The sequence below is a fragment of the Eumetopias jubatus genome, unplaced genomic scaffold, assembly GCF_037043125.1.
Source record: "Eumetopias jubatus isolate StellerSeaLion01/CBP00866 unplaced genomic scaffold, mEumJub1_p1.0 scaffold_4, whole genome shotgun sequence".
In the NCBI taxonomy this organism is placed as follows: domain Eukaryota; kingdom Metazoa; phylum Chordata; class Mammalia; order Carnivora; family Otariidae; genus Eumetopias; species Eumetopias jubatus.
The window spans coordinates 124441945-124458379 of NW_028274810.1; the positions used below are offsets into that span (position 1 = coordinate 124441945).

The 16435-nt window shown below is 43.0% G+C and overlaps 1 pseudogene; it reads left to right on the forward strand.

Annotated features, from left to right (window-relative positions):
* The first annotated feature begins 2864 nt into the window (after nucleotides 1–2864).
* On the forward strand, nucleotides 2865–3616 carry LOC114211136 (tetraspanin-3 pseudogene; annotated as a pseudogene).
* The last annotated feature ends 12819 nt before the right edge of the window (nucleotides 3617–16435 follow it).

Below are 16435 nucleotides of genomic sequence, written 5' to 3' on the forward strand. Positions count from 1 at the left end.
CACCACACACACACACACACACACACACACACACACACACACAGAAAGAATTACGTGGCCCAAAATATCAATGATGCCAAAGTTGAGAACTGTCCCCTAGATGACAAACCACTTGGCACAAAAGCAAGTACTCTAAAAGCATTCATCCCCAAATTTCAGATTGTAAATCCCAAGTCAGTTCTGAAGATTTTCAGTGTAATCATTGTATAGGAATCCACATCCACCCTAATGCTATAGTTGTCAGGGAAAGAGTATTCAAATTCTCATTTGACTATTTACTGAGTGACCTCTGGTTATTTAACTATTTGTGCCTTAGGGTCTCCATCTGTAAAATTGGGGAAAATAATAGTAACTATCTCCTAAAGTTGATGTGATGTTTAAGTAAACAAACAAACTTAAAGTGCTTAGAATAGGGTCTGGCCCACAGCACTAAATAACTGTATTTTTTTAAGATCTTATTTATTTGACAGAGAGAGAGAAAGACAGCACAAGCTGGGGGTGGGGGCAGGCAGAGGGAGAGGGAGAAGCAGCCTTGAGCAGGGACCCCGATGTGAGGCTCAATCCTAGGACCCCCGGGATCATGACCTGAGAGCTGAAGGCAGATGCTTCACCGCCTGAGCCACCCAGGTGCCCCTAAATAAATGTATTTTTGTATTATTATTATTAATACTTGGCACAAAGAGAAATTTAAAATTTGTGTTTACCTAGACCAATTTCCAAAAGTTTGGTCATTTAAATAATAACCTTATTATTTCCAAGTATCATCAAAACTACTACTTTCTTGAGATTTTTTTTCTAAATTGTCATGCTTCACATAATAAACTTTTTCTGTCATTCACAGGTTTCGTGTCTTCATCGTATTGTCCTAATACACATAAAATAATGCAAGGCTATCAAAGCAAAGTTTTGTGTGTGTGTTCCACATAAGATCATCTGGGGTGCTCCGCTGGTAGACATACCCACAATTAGAGGGCCGCCCCCTTTCTAGTAGATTGTCCCATTCATTTGGCTCCTGAATGTCTAAACATCTATGGATCTTACTAAGAGGCAGGGCTCTCCTCCCTTCAGCGAAACTATACATGCCAAATATTCTCCTTCTCAGCTGCCTTTGCAGTTAAGGCCGGAGCATGTGCCTTCAGCTTTAATAATCAGACTTGCTCGTGCCTGGGTCTGGATCAACAGCTGGTGACCAAAAGAAGCAGGCACAGTGTGTCCATGTTCTCAGTCTCAACAAGATGCGCTCGCACGGCTATGGGCGCATCCGGCCCTAGGAGGCTAAGGTGGCAAAAATGGTCTCACTGGTTCAAGATGACCCAGTATCCCGGGAATGCCCAGAATTGCAAACTCAGATGCTAGAGAAACTACACAAGTAATGTTGACGAGACACAGGAACCCAGTCAGGGGGTGGTGGGGACTGTGCCAGCCTGAACACCCATGCCTCACCTAACATGGGCACCTGCTGCTCAGATCCATGGCGGGATGTGAGCCCGGTGCTACCTGGTCTGATTTTTCAAGAGAAATGGGAATTCAAAATTTTGTGTGAATCTGATGGGCAACCCATTCAGAGTACATGAAAACCCATGGTAGGGGGGCAACACTGAGGGGCACATGCCTGTGAGTCAGCTTCAATTGTCAGGCCGCCATCTGCCAAGTCCAGGGTCTTCCTAAACACTCTCACCTCTTACTGGCTCCTCAGTGGAAGGTTTATTGGGGGGGAAGTGAAAGTAGCTTCTCTCTACCCCTGCAATATTAGTAAGACTTCAAGTAGCTAATAAGATTAAATAATAATATCATTCTTATTAGTATTATTACTTAATAATTAAGTATTAATAATAGTATTATTAGGTATTACATATTACTTAATAACATTATTACTTAAAATGATTACTTTTAAACATTATTAAGTAGTAGTAATAATAATAAGTAACCAATATTAGGAAGACTTCAAAACTTCTAGATTTTCTACCAGCCTTCCAAGGAGAAAAATCCAGTCCCTGAATATAACATAATTCCATTTCTCTATACTTTTTTTTTAATTTTATTTATTTATTCATGAGAGAGAGAGAGAGAGAATGGCAGAGGGAGAAGCAGGCTCCCAAGGAGCAGGGAGCCCGACGCGGGACTCGATCCCAGGACCCTGGGATCATGACCTGAGCCGAAGGCAGACGCTTAACCATCTGAGCCACCCAGGCGCCCTCCATTTCTCTATACTTTTGCTTGTGTTGTTTTATCTTCCTTTATGAACCCCACTTTGCCTGATGAGCCCCTACTTTTCCTTCTAAGCTTTGTTCAAGGGTCACCTCCTTCTGGAAGCCTTTCCTGATTCCCTCTCCCTTTCCTTCTTCCCTTACTCATTCACCTTAGATTAGGTCCCCCAGAGCAACAAGAGGTAATATTCCAGAACTTTCAAAGACAGTGTCTTCGCCCCGATTCTCTAGCAAACAAATGGATAAAGCACATGCTAGCACTCTACTGGGGGTATAATCCCAGGACACTAAGAGTGAAGGGGAAACAACATAAGGCAGGAAAGGCCCAAAAGCAAATACAAAGTACTGTGGTCCTGAATGGCCTACAGCTTCTCAAGAAAACAGTGAGTTGCTTAGTCCTGTGTGATGCCTCTCAAGAGGCAGTATGAACCGACTGCACCTCCAAACAGGTACTGGGGGGCAAAGGGGTGAAGCATCTGTTGGCTCCTGCCTGTCTTCAGCCTCCCATTGGCCAAAATCAGAGCTATGAGACAGTGACTCCCCCAAATGAGGAGTGTTGGTGCTCGCCAGGGCTGAGGCTGCCCGAGGGCACGGGGGAGGGGTGCCTGCAGTGAGTGCCCCGCAGGCTGTTGCAGTTCCCAGCAGGCTGCGGGCACCATGGGCCTGTGTGCCATCACCTCCTCCAGGTCCGTGCTGGTGTTCCCCCACCTCATCTTCTGGGGGTCAGCCGGCATCTTATGCCACGTGGGAGGCCACACCTTTATCATTTATGATGAAGATGCATACACTTTCATCCCCACTGTCCTGATCACCCTGTAGGAGCCCTGCTTTTCCTTATTGGGCTAATGGGTAGCTGTGCCACAATCCCAGAAAGTCGCTGCAGACTTGCCACATTTGTCATCATGCTGCTCTTGGTTTTTGTCACAGAAGTTGTTGTCGTGGGTTGGGGATACGTTTACAGAGCAAAGGTGGAACATGAGGGTGATGGCGGCATTCAGACAGTATGGGAGACCTGCCATGGGACGGACACAGATGCTGCTAGCCGGGCGGGGAATTAGGTACAGAGACAGCGGCACTGTTGTGGAGCTCACAGCTACTCCAAACACCAGAGTGTCCCTCTTTAGCTGTGCAGAGGGACCGTCAGCAGCTGTCCTGGCAGTCTGGCCCAGCCCCCTGACCTCTCTGCCGAGGGATACGAGGCTCTAGTTGTAAAGAAGCTACAGGAATTCCTGGTGCATCTTGTCTGAGCGGCGCTGGCATTGGCAGCTATCCAGCTGCTGGGTGTGCTGTGTGCACGCATCCGATTATGCCGGAGGAGTCGAGATCCCCCTTAGGAGCTCCTCATCAACCAGTGGAACCTCTGCATAGTCGAAAACGCAAGCCTGAGCTTTTTAGTCTTGTTGTTCTGATTTGAAAGGTGAATTGAGCAGGCCCACTGCTGTTGGTGGCCTCCTGAGTTCATTCAGTTAAAGCACACATACCCAGGTGTTGGACAGAGCAGGTGGCTCTTCATGTGCCCACCTACTTCCCCGCCCACCTATGACTTTCTTTTCCCCTATTCTAGCTGACTCTCCATGTCCCCTAAGATTTTAAGTATGGCAGTCTATGTTCTGGTTTTGGAACCACTTACAGGTAGCATAGTGTGGGAGAATCAAAGGAGGGCTGGAGCCTGCTTCTGTTACCTCCGTGGTGCTGGAGTATCACTGGGTCCTTTCAGTCTTTATGATGGAGAACTCTTGGCCAAAGTTTTCCGGGGGGAGAAGGAGGAAACTAGGTATGGTTAAAGTTAACACCAGATGGTGCCCCTCATCAGTGTCCTTTTAAAAAACATACACTATAGTCCAGTAAGATAACAACTGTACAAAAGCTAAAATAGATTTTAGAATCATACGGTGTGTATCTTGGTTCACCTTCAAAAATCAGGCCAGTCTTTGAAAGTAGTGGTTTTTAATCAAAGTTGGCTTTAGAGTAAGAATATAATGCATGCACTACTGTTTTAAGAAACTTAGTGGGAGTGTGTATATGTTTCTGTGTGATTGAGCCCCTTTAGGTTTAGACTTTTAGGTTTAAGGTAGCCACGAAGACTAGCAAAATAGTATGTAGATGTGATCTCTGTTGTAAAGAGAAAAATCGAAATCCATAAACTCTGTATCACCCTGCAAAAAGAAAAAGATTGAGTGTCCAGGTACACATAAACCTCACAGCAGGACAGCCTCCACATAGCACTTTCCTCACTGTATAAAATGATGCTTACATGTCTCTTCCACAATTGTGCACTCAGTGACACCAGTAACATCTTCATCACCTTCATCTTTAGCATTTGCACAGTGCTCAGCACCTAGTAGGGAGGGAGGCAAGTTTGCTTTGGTTCAGCAGACATTTATAAAACATCTAGTGCTGTCCAGTGGAATGAAACATAGGGGTGGCTGATGATACCTTTAAATACCAAAACCATGATTCAACTCAGTTACTGTAGCTTTAACAAAAACTTTACATCTTAGTCAGAGTTCTCCAGGAAAACAGAGCTCATAGAAGATATACAGATCACTGACTATTTAATAGAGTTATTGATTGATTGATTGAGTGTATTAATTGGCTCACACAGGTGGCCAAGATGTCCCACAATCTTCCCTCTACAAGCTGGAGACTCAAGAAAGCCAGTGGTATAATTCAGTCCAAATCCAAAGGCCTGAGAAGTGGGAGCACCCCTGTTCAAGGGCAGGAGAAGACGGACATCCCAGCTCAGGAAGAGAGAGCAGAAATTGCCCTTCCTTTGCCCTTCCTATTCTGCGCTCGACAGATTGGATGATGCCCCCTCACATCAACGAGGGCAGATCTTTCCTCAAGTCTAATGAATCAAACGCTCATCTCTTCTGGAAACACCCTCCCAGACACACCCAGAAATAATGTTTTGCTAGCCATCCGGGCATCCCTTAGCCCAGTCCAGCTGACATGTCAAATTAATCAGAACTTTCCAACCCAAGGTGTGCTGACTTCCGGTCTTCCTCTCCATTGCAGTCCCTGCGGGCCTCTCAAGCACCTAGATTCTCTTCAGGTAGTACGGTACAATCTCACCTTGGTTGCTTGCTTGTAGACAAAATTCTACCAGAAAAAAATCTGCAGCGTGTACAATATCTAGAATTAGGCACCTGGGGTTTCACTGTTGTCAACGCTGAGTGATGTCCACATGCCTACACAATGCAGTTGACTTTTCTACAAGAAGGTTTTTGTGTATGTTTTCAGAAAAATAAAAATCTTTTTAATAGTCTTTATTGTAGTAATTAGTTTTAAATCCTTGCCTCAGGAGGGCTCCCTCCAACCCCCAGAATTTCCCAGATGACACTGAATTAAGGACAAAAGAATATTATTATATAGAAAAAGATTAGAAAAAAAACCCATATGGGATTTTTATATTTGCTAGCCGGGGGAAAAAGTGTCTTTTTCAATTCTTACCACTGTTCATTTTGTGCATCTACTTAGCACATAATTATTTTGTCTGTGCGTTTGTTTTCTCAGCTAGCTATTAAACATCTCTCGGGTATATGACACCCAGCTAGATATCTTCACTCACTGGTCACTTAAAAGATTTCATGTTTTCTAAACACTTAACACATACCCCAGAAGTGAAATGCAAAATTCCAACTTGCTCTTTTCAGGGGGCTGATAAATATGAGTAGAATGAAAAGGAATGTTGAAAACTAAATTATGGTAAATAAAATAAGTCTCTGTGCCTAGTTACTAATTAAATTCCTCGTAATGCTTGACTCCCTTGTTACCTTGAGAATTCTATCTCTAAAAGTAGTCTTGACTCTGAGGAAGGGTTAGGAAGCCTTAGTTATCCATTAAAAAGTGATGTATAACCTTTATCACTTCACCGTTTGGCAATGACGTTTTCTATGGCCTATTGGTCAGCAGGTGAGTTATTAGCTTCCTGTTCTATTAATTATTTATCCATTATTGTTATGCATGGCTTACATCGCAATTTTCTACAGCCTTTATTTAAAGATAGTTCAGGAATATTCAGGAGATCTGAAATACAGGCTAAAAAAACGATTTTTTATGGAACTGAAGTAGTCTGCCTTTTGCCATGTGTATATCATCAAGGAAAGCTTATAAAGCTCCTGAGGGGAGCCCACATATGTTGTGGTCCTTGAGAGAGTAAAGGGCCTCAGAACAAATAACTATCAATATGTACCTTCTTTCTAAAAAGTTCAGGTCTTGAAGTCAGCCAGCAAAATAGAGCCAAAATGGGGGCGAGGGGTGAGGTGTAGAAGGCAAAGAATGCTTATCTAAGGTCTCTTAGTCATTGCGTACCCTTATAAAGTAAAATTTGATTTCTAACATGGAACAGGCTTTAAGATGCCATAAAAGTAATAGGAGTCTGAAAATGCGGATCTTGCATCTTGCTACTGACACGGCTTTGCTCAGAATCATGAAATGAAAAGTCAGAAATAAGAATACTCTTTTGCACATTAACACTGGCAATGCTAACAAATTAGCAAATTTTTGGAACAGCAACAAAACAGTTTTTACTGAGGTTCATTCATTTTATGTCAGAAAGGACTAAATAAATGGTCCTACCTGAAATCTCAGAATCAAAGTAGTCTTAAGATGGAGGGGACTTTACAAGGTCCTGGTCTAACCCCCTCGCTTTACAGCTATAAAAATTTGGAAGCCCAGGAAGACAAAAGGACTTTCCAGTCGTCAGTGTTATTACAGAGAAGCCGGAGAGCGCCCAGTGCCTTGTGGATAAGGTAGCCAAGGAGACCTCGGTGTCCCTGGAGTGACCCTGTGAGCGACTACCTGCTCTACCTCAACCCAACCAGGCCGACTCTGATTGGAATCAAATCTCTTTACACAAATCAAATTAAATTTACTAATCTTTAAACATTTAATTAAATACGAATGTATTATTTATTTTTTCAAGAATTTACTTATTATTAATTCGTCATTAAAAAATAAAACTCTCTGAGAAAAGATTGCTTCTGTTCATGTGATATGTATATTCCTGAAAACCTGTAAGGTTAATTTGTACAAATAAAGTATATTTTAGAGACTTTGTTTGCTTCATATTTCTCAGGTGCAGTCAGCATAGTTAACTACTTTCCTTCTCGAAATACCCTCTTGCCTTTCTAGACATCACGTTCTTCTGACTTTGCTCTGCTCTCACTCCCTGCTCCTTCTGTCTCCTTCGCTGTCTCCCCTCCCTTCCTCCGCCCAGAAGGTAAGCGTCGGCACACCTCGGACTCGGTCTTGGGCCTTCTCCCCTCTTCTCCTTCCTTCTCTGCACTTCCCTTCTTTATCCTCACGCTCTCTCTCAGGAATCTCCACCTGGCTCACCACTTACATGTGTGCTCGTGACTCCAAAGGCGTCTCTAACCCAGGCATCATGCATACATTCCGTACTGCTGGTCTGATATCTCCATGTGGGTGGCTAACAAACATCTCACACTAAAAAGATCCAAGCCAAAAGTCCTGCTCCCCTGGCCCCAGACCTCTTCCCACTACTTCCGTCGATTGGCACCACCTCCACCCAAGAGCTGGAGCCTCAAATCTGAAAGAGGCACCCCTGGTTCTCCTTTGCACTCCATCCACAAGTCAACCCACCGACAAGTCCTCTTGGCCCTACTTCCAAATCTCTCAACCCCACACCTGCGTCCAAGCCACCTGCCCCTCTCACCTGCTCCACTGTGAAAGACCCTCAACCTGTTTCTTTTCTTCCACTCTGTCCGCTCAAGTCCACCCCAGGCCACACGGGGAGAGTGATCTTGGAAACGTTAACTCAGATCCTGCCATGCCGTCATCTAAAACTCCTTAGTGACTTTACAGTTCTCTACAAATGTCCTGTGAACCCGCTGCCCCCCCCCCCCGAGAGCCTACAAGGCTTAGCTGGGTCTGCTGAGATCCAGCCTCCCCCCCACCAGCATCCCACGCTCCCCCACTCTCCAGCCACCATCTTTTCTGCCATTCAAATGTACTAAAGGCTTTCCACCTGGGGGCCTCCTTTCTCTCCCTAAACTGCCTCCCCTAGTTCTTCAAATGCTTCGTCCAGGTCCCCTCCCCACGCAGACTGCCCCTTCCTGCCCCACCGCCACTGGCCTCCCCACTTGCTCACCTTCCTATCACCCCGCTTATTGCCGTCACAGCATCACACTCCTGGCAACCTGTCACCCTGTGGTTTGTGTCTTTGTGGACTTGTTTATGTTTCTCCAGGAGAAGGTAAGTTCCACCAGGGCCCAAACTCGTCCGGTCACCACCAAACCCCAGTGTCCAGCAGAGCACCTGGCACATTAAATACGCAATATATAAGCAAGTCATGGGCCAAAAGGTGCTAATGAATCTCCCTTAAAAGAATGGTAATGGGAAACAATTTAAGAATTGCAGCATCAGTCCCATGCACATCCTTGTTCATCTTTGGATGTGAATCTCGGTTTTCCTGCCCCAAATTGACTGAAAATGAGAAAAACCTGTGTACATACACATAGACACACACACACACACGCACACACACACACACACACACACACTTTCCAGCCAGATTATTTATTTATGGAAAAGTCACATGAACTAAATTCCTCCTCAAGCAATTTTTATATCCCTTGGAGATGGTCACCACAAAACGTGCTCTATGACAGGCAGCTTTCTAAAGAATTCATTGCTCTTGGCCACTCACTCAACAAAGACACGTTGTAAGTCAGCTGCCATGATTCCCATGGGACCAGTGCCACACAAGACTCAGAGGGACAGAGGTGAAGAGGAGGAGGAAGTCGCTGTCCATAGGAGGTCCTGTCCTGGGGTGAGAAGGTGTAAGCAGAGAAACAGGGTGAGGGCTGACCTGGGGGAGGCAACCTGTATCCAGCGATGCTGCACGCTCCTTTGTTGTAACTCGTGTGTGTTTTATCACTTTCTCTAACGAACCTTTTGACTTCTTTGATGGTCTTTTTCTGCTCTCTTTTCCTGCACACATCTCAAGACTCTACCTTCCCTCTGTGTGGATGGATCCCCAGACGCCTCCATCCCTGACTTCTCAGTGAAGCCCAGCGGCTCTTTCTCCTCCTGCCCCTTAAACTCTTCCCTTTGCAGGCGGTCTGGCACCTCAGCATCCATATTTCCTCCTAGAGTAGCTCCTTCCTAGACTGCCCCATAGCTGAAGATGCCAGCACCGAATGCTAGCCACTCCCACTTGAAACCCTGGGTTCTCTTCCATGGCTTTGCAGCTATTCAAGAGCAGGCATTCCCATCCCATCTAGGTTAACTTTCCAAGTCTCCTCAGCTCGCTCTCACTCCTCAACACAGCATATTCTCCCCTGCTCTTTCCCTAAAGGCATTCACCATTTCCAATGCCAACCCCTCCATGCCCTTCCCCTAACCACCCTTCCAATTCTTGCCAGAGTAAGGCACAGGCCCTCATGAAGCCTTCCTCATTCTTTTGGGCCACCATTTCTTCTTCCCCAACTTCTGTAACATTCTAATTACAGAATAGCCTATCATAGTCTGTATTCGTCTGTAATAGTCCATAATATAGTTTACAGTAGCCATTTCATACACCAGTTATATCCTGGCTGACAACTGTTCTTTTTAATATCTTATTCCCTACAAAGAAACATTATGCTCTTGGAGGGCAAGCACCCTATTTTTGACCTTCCTTCCTTTTGCCCCATGGTGCTCAGCACTGAGTTATAACACTCCAATTATAGCAAATGATACATGTGTTAATGAATGAAGGCAGGGATCTGTAGTGTAGGCCAAAAGTGGTGGTTCATCTTCACAAGGGAAGGACAGTGGAGCCCTGTCCACCAACCGGCACCGAAGCAAAGCTCCCGGGACAAAGCCCACAGGAAGGAGCCTTTGGAAAGGGGCCACTGCACGGAAATCCAGTCCTCACTATGTCCCCTGAGCTATGGTGGCCGCTTCAGACAAAATATGAGTCCCAATTGCCACCAGAGATTCAGATCAGGATGTATATTTGGATTTGGAGGAAAGGAAAACTCTCATTTTCTTTTCACTAGTTTTGGAATTGTGAGGATGAAAATGTGGAATCACCAGCAGACATCTTGCCCTTGAGAAGGGGGATCCCTTTGAGAAGGGAGAAAGCAGAACTAAGAAGTAGAGAGGGAACATGGATTCTGGTGATATATTTAGAGTAGCTAGATCCTGCTATGCCCAAAGCTAACTATCTTTTCCAATTATGTGAGCCAATAAATTCCTTGTTTGCTTAAGTGATTATGAGTCAGGTTGTTAGAGTCCCAATATGTCTTCCTAAATCCAAATTATTCATGATATTTTAGGTCTGGAAGTAAATATAGAGATGAAGTTAACTCTTACGTTTTTATAATAGAAACCCAAGAACTAGAGAGAATGTGACTCTAATATGAGCATACTCCTAAGTTGTAGCAGAGACCAGCCTAAAACCCAGGTCTTTGCTCTCCCAGTGCTATGGTTTTTCTGCCACAAAATGTTATATTAAATCAAAGTGTTTTTTCTTATATGGATGTTTTATTTCCCCAACTGGAGCATTAAAAACCTAACAGAGCAGGGGTAGGAGCTATGTCCTAAATTTTTCATATGGCCTGAGCCTAGCATGGTATCTTGCATGTGGCAAACATACAAGTACTAGTTAACCAATCACTGAGTTAAGAAAGCTTTTTGTACCATGAGATTTTTGTTTTTGTTTGCATGATGATGTGTTACTTTCAGGATTTTTACTATTGGAAAAGTATAGGAGTATAGAAATATAGTTGTTGTTAGCAACTGTAATCATTTCCTATAGATGTCAGTCTTTTTGTCTTAGTGAAGTAACAATTTTTATTAAGTAGCCGTTATATGGAGACACTGTGGGGATGTGTCAAGCAATAGGCCTGTTTCTGCCCTTGAAAAGTTATTAACCTCCATCATCACGTGGCCTTCTCCCTATGAGCCTATGTCTTCACATGCTGTTTTCCTCTTCTTAGAAGGACACCAGTTATAATGGGTTTGGGCTCATCCTAATGACCTCAACTTAACTTGGTTACATCAGCTGAGACTCTATTTCCAAATGAAGTTACAGGTACTAAGGATTAGGACCTCACCATGTCCTTTGGAGGATACAATTTAACCCATAAGGATGTATAAATGACATTTTTAAGAAGTTAGAAACTTAATCTTGATGGGTGGCATAGAAGGAAAAGACATCTCTCTGGCAAGATCAATTTATGACTTGCTATTGAGACTCCTAAGGTTAGAAGGAGATTAGAACTCTGGCTGGCATCACCACTTTGAGAACCACCAAGTCCAAGAGATGTAAAAAAAACAGGCCCAGTCTAGTAGAGAAAAATATGAGGGCTATAATAAGTTAGAATCACTAAATATTTTAAGATGATAACAAAACCCCTCCCCTCCTCACTGTTCTGTGCCCTCCCTCCCCTAAAATGTCTGCTTACTCTTCTTTCCTCTCCTCCTCCCCCAACCATGATAGCCTCCCAGAGATGACCTAGAGTCACAGGAATTCCCCTTTCTTCCTCCTACTGCTATTGCTTGGAATTATTGTAGCCACCTTCTTATGGATCCATCCGGCTGGGGAAGCAGAAAAGAGGAGGTGACACTCGAAACAGCTCTGTTCCAGTCAGATCCAAACTTGACCACGTGCAAAGTGAAATGACCAAGAGGTGGTTACAGTGGCGGTGATCTAGAAAAATAAAAAGGTGTGTCCACTTCTCACGTGGCTTCTAAGCTCTCTATCTCACCTCCCTGGAGCCACAAATTACATCTCTTTTGTAGGCATTTCCTGTGAGCCTTTGAACAGAACTTATCTCTACTTTTATCACCACACCTCAAATTGCCCTGCTCCTCCTGAACTTTGAGCTTCAACAACCTGGGGTGGGAGAGGAAGAGAGGGAGGAAAACCTCCCTGATCAAGCCTTCTAGGAAGGTTTGGGGACACAAAGGGTGGTTCCAAACCAGCACAGATGTGGGGTAGGAGAACTTGGCCCTGAGAAGTCTGGGGCTGGGAAAAGGTGGCAGAGACCTAGAGAGCCCAAAGGTCAAAGGTCATTTGCATGAATGACTACTACTACTGTCTTGTTCACCTCCTGCACCCGTCCTCCCACCTGGCTCACGGTGTATTCTGGTCTCTTTGATCATCTTTCTTTTCCTTCAGTTAGCAAAGTCATTTCCAACTTCTGAGCCTCAGCACAAACTAAGAGCACTGGATTTGGAACACTTTATTTTTTCAAATGATGGGCTCCTTCTCATCCTTCAGTCCACAGCTTAAATGTTATCTCCTTGAAGAGGTTTACCACTGCTTAAAGTAAATTCACACACACACACACACACACACACACACACACACGCATGCATGTACATGCACATTTGCCTCTATCATAGCATCCGGCTGGTTTTCTTCACAGGCTGTACAACAATTTGTAATGGTTTGTTTCTTGTACACTTGACTACATTCTAGGAAGAGAAAATTTGAATCTATCTTATTCATTGTTGTAGTCCTAGCAATGAGCACATCCAAGGCACTCAACAGATAAAGGTTAAAGAACAAAAGAATGATAGCTCTATTTTCAACTTTTTGAGGAACCTCCATGCTGTTTTCCAGAGTGGTTGCACCAGCTTGCATTCCCACCAACAGTGTAGGAGGGTTCCCCTTTCTCCGCATCCCCGCCAACATCTGTCATTTCCTGACTTGTTAATTTTAGCCATTCTGACTGGTGTGAGGTGGTATCTCACTGAGGTTTTGATTTGGATTTCCCTGATGACGAGCGAAGTTGAGCACTTTTTCATGTGTCTGTTGGCCATTTGGATGTCTTCTTTGGAAAAATGTCTGTTCATGTCTTCTGCCTGTTTCTTGATTGGATTATTTGTTCTTCGGGTGTTGAGTTTAAGAAGTTCTTTATAGATTTTGGAGACTAGCCCTTTATCTGATATGTCATTTGCAAATATCTTCTCCCATTCTGTCAGTTGTCTTTTGGTTTTGTGGACTGTTTCTTTGGCTGTGCAAAAGCTTTTTATCTTGATGAAATCCCAATAGTTCATTTTTGCCCTTGCTTCCCTTGCCTTTGGCGATGTGTCTAGGAAGAAGTTGCTGCAGCTGAGGTCAAAGAAGTTGCTGCCTGTGTTCTCCTCTAGGATTTTGATGGACTCCTATCTCACATTTAGGTCTTTCAACCATTTTGAGTCTACTTTTGTGTGTGGTGTAAGGAAATGGTCCAGTTTCATTCTTCTGCATGTGGCTGTCCAATTTTTCCAACACCATTTGTTGAAGAGACTGTCTTTTTTCCATTGGACATTCTTTCCCGCTTTGTCGAAGATGAGTTGACCATAGAGTTGAGGGTCCATTTCTGGGCTCTCTATTCTGTTCCATTGATCTATGTGTCTGTTTTTGTGCCAGTACCATACTGTCTTGATGATTACAGCTTTGTAATAGAGCTGGAAGTCTGGAATTGTGATGCCACCAGCTTTTTCTTTTTCAGCAGCAATGGCCACAATAGCCAAACTATGGAAAGAGTCAAGATGTCCATCAACAGAGGAATGGATAAAGAAGATGTGGTGTATATATACAATGGAATATCATGCAGTCATCAAAAAAAAAAAACGAAATCTTGCCATTTGCAATGACATGGATGGAACTAGACGGTATCATGCTAAGCGAAATAAGTCAATCAGAGAAAGACATGTATCATATGATCTCACTGATATGAGGAATTCTTAATCTCGGGAAACAAACTGAGGGTTGCTGGAGTGGTGGGGGGTGGGAGGGATGGGGTGGCTGGGTGATAGACATTGGGGAGGGTATGTGCTATGGTGAGCACTGTGAATTGTGTAAGACTGATGAATCACAGACCTGTACCTCTGAAACAAATAATATGTTATATGTTTAAAAAGAAGAAGAAGAAGAAGAAGATAGCAGGAAGGGAAAAATGAAGGGGGGGATATCGGAGTGGAAGACGAACCATGAGAGACTGTGGACTCTGAGAAACAAACTGAGGGTTCTAGGGGGAGGGGGTGGGGGGATGGGTTAGCCTGGTGATGGGTATTACAGAGGGCACGTATTGAATGGAGCACTGGGTGTTATACGCAAACAATGAATCATGGAACACTACATCAAAAACTAATGATGTAATGCATGGTGATTAACATAACATAATAAGATAAAATTTAAAAAAGAACAAAAGAACTAATATATACAATCAGAATTTAATAAACCCACGAGAATTTTAATGCTACATTGCATGGGAATTGGGGTAAATAAAGATGGACTCTTGGACCAGATGAGGAAAGCTGAATTATTTACTAACTATCTAGGATCTATGGAATAAGCAAAATTAAAGCTGAAACCATTGCTTCCTTACCTACATCATACCAATTCCAAATGGATCAAAGAGGTATGCCTTTAAAAATGAAGCCATTATGGGGCACCTGGGTGGCTCAGTCAGTCAAGCATCCAACTCTTGTTCTCAGCTCAGGTCTAGATCTCAGGCTCGTGAGTTTAAGCCTTGAGTAGGGCTCCACACTGGGCATAGAGCACTTAAAAAATAATGAAAATAAAAAATATGTAAATAAAAAAGAAGCCATTAAAAAACTTGAAAAAATGTACAAGAAGTCTTAATCATCTTAATATAGAGATGTTTTTCTAGATAAGCCAATATATCCATAAAAACTAACACTTTCTGTACCCACACATACGTGCTCAGAACACATTCAAACAGAAACAAAAGACAAACAACAAATTGGGAGGAAATAATCATTACATTTGACAAAGGCCTAGATCTTATTATAAAGTGTTGTTACAAAGAAACAGGGAAGAAATTAATAACGCAAAATAAAAATAAAGGACATAAGCAGACCACAGAAAAATTCATGCAAATGACCTTTAAGAGATGTGATATATAATTTGAAGAATATCAAAAGAATGTAAATTAAACACGGAGGTAATCATTTTTCATCTTTGAAATTGGCAGAGATGAAAAACCCTCATAGTGTTTAGTGTGGCCACTATGTAGAAAAAAATGAGCCCTGGCATATTATTGTAGGGAGATATACGTCCCACCTTTTGAAAGTCAGGCTCAAAAATAAATCAATCAATAAATAAATAGGAAAAGAAAAACAGGCTCATGGGTCAGCTGGACTTCGACTAGTTCAGCATTTTGATGTCTGTGCAGAGGACACCTGGGCAAGATCTATCAGAATTTTTTTTAAGATTTTATTTATTTATTTGAGAGAGAGAGAGTGAGCACAAGGAGGGTGAGGGACAGAGGGAGAGGAAGAAGCAGGCTCCCTGGAGCCTGACCTGGGGGCTCAATCCCAGGGTTCTGGGACCATGACCTGAGCCAAAGCTTAACGGACTGAGCCACCCAGGTGGTGCCCCTCACAGAATTTTAAATGCATATACTCTTTTTCTTAATGTTTTTAATTTAAATTCAGTTAATTAACATATAATGTATTATTTGTTTCAGGGGTACAGGTCTGTGATTCATTAGTCTTATAGAATATCCAGTGCTCATTACAACACATACCATGTACTCTTTGATCAGCAATTACATGCTGAGATTTTATTCTACAAATAAACATGCACACACAGGCAAAGATGTATAAATGAAGATGGTTACACAAAAGACCAAAAAACAAAAAACAAAAACAAAACCCAAAATGACCTTGAACAGTGGACTGACGACATAAGGTTTGGTTCATATTCATAGATTACTATGTGGCCACTGGAAATAAAATGTGCCAGTGTCATATATCTCTTTAGTCTATGAGACATAAAAGCATAGAAAAGAATGTATTGCACAAACCCGTTTGTTGACAATAAAACAAAACAAAATACAAACAAAAACTGCAGGCCAGGGAAGGAAGAAAGGAAGGGAGGGAGGGAGGGAGAGAGGAAGGAAGGAAGGGAGGGAGGGAGGGAGGAAGAAAGAGAGATAAATAGACAGGCAGACATGGCTAAGTATGCAAACCATCAAGAAATCCCTGGGAAAAGGGCCTGGGAGGTGAGTGGGCTCACTTTTCACAGTACCCTTTCACACTATTAGGGAAAAAAATTACCATCTGCACATATTACTTTTTCAATTTAAAAACTAGCTAGATTATACAGATGATGTTGGCATCACCCTCAAAAGGATTCTGTGTAATAGTAATAGTGACGTTAGTAAAACAGTAAGATTTTTTCAGTCTTGTTTGGTTAATGCTTTTATTACAAGGTATAAAATTTTAAATAAATACCCCAAAGAAAAAAATAGCGA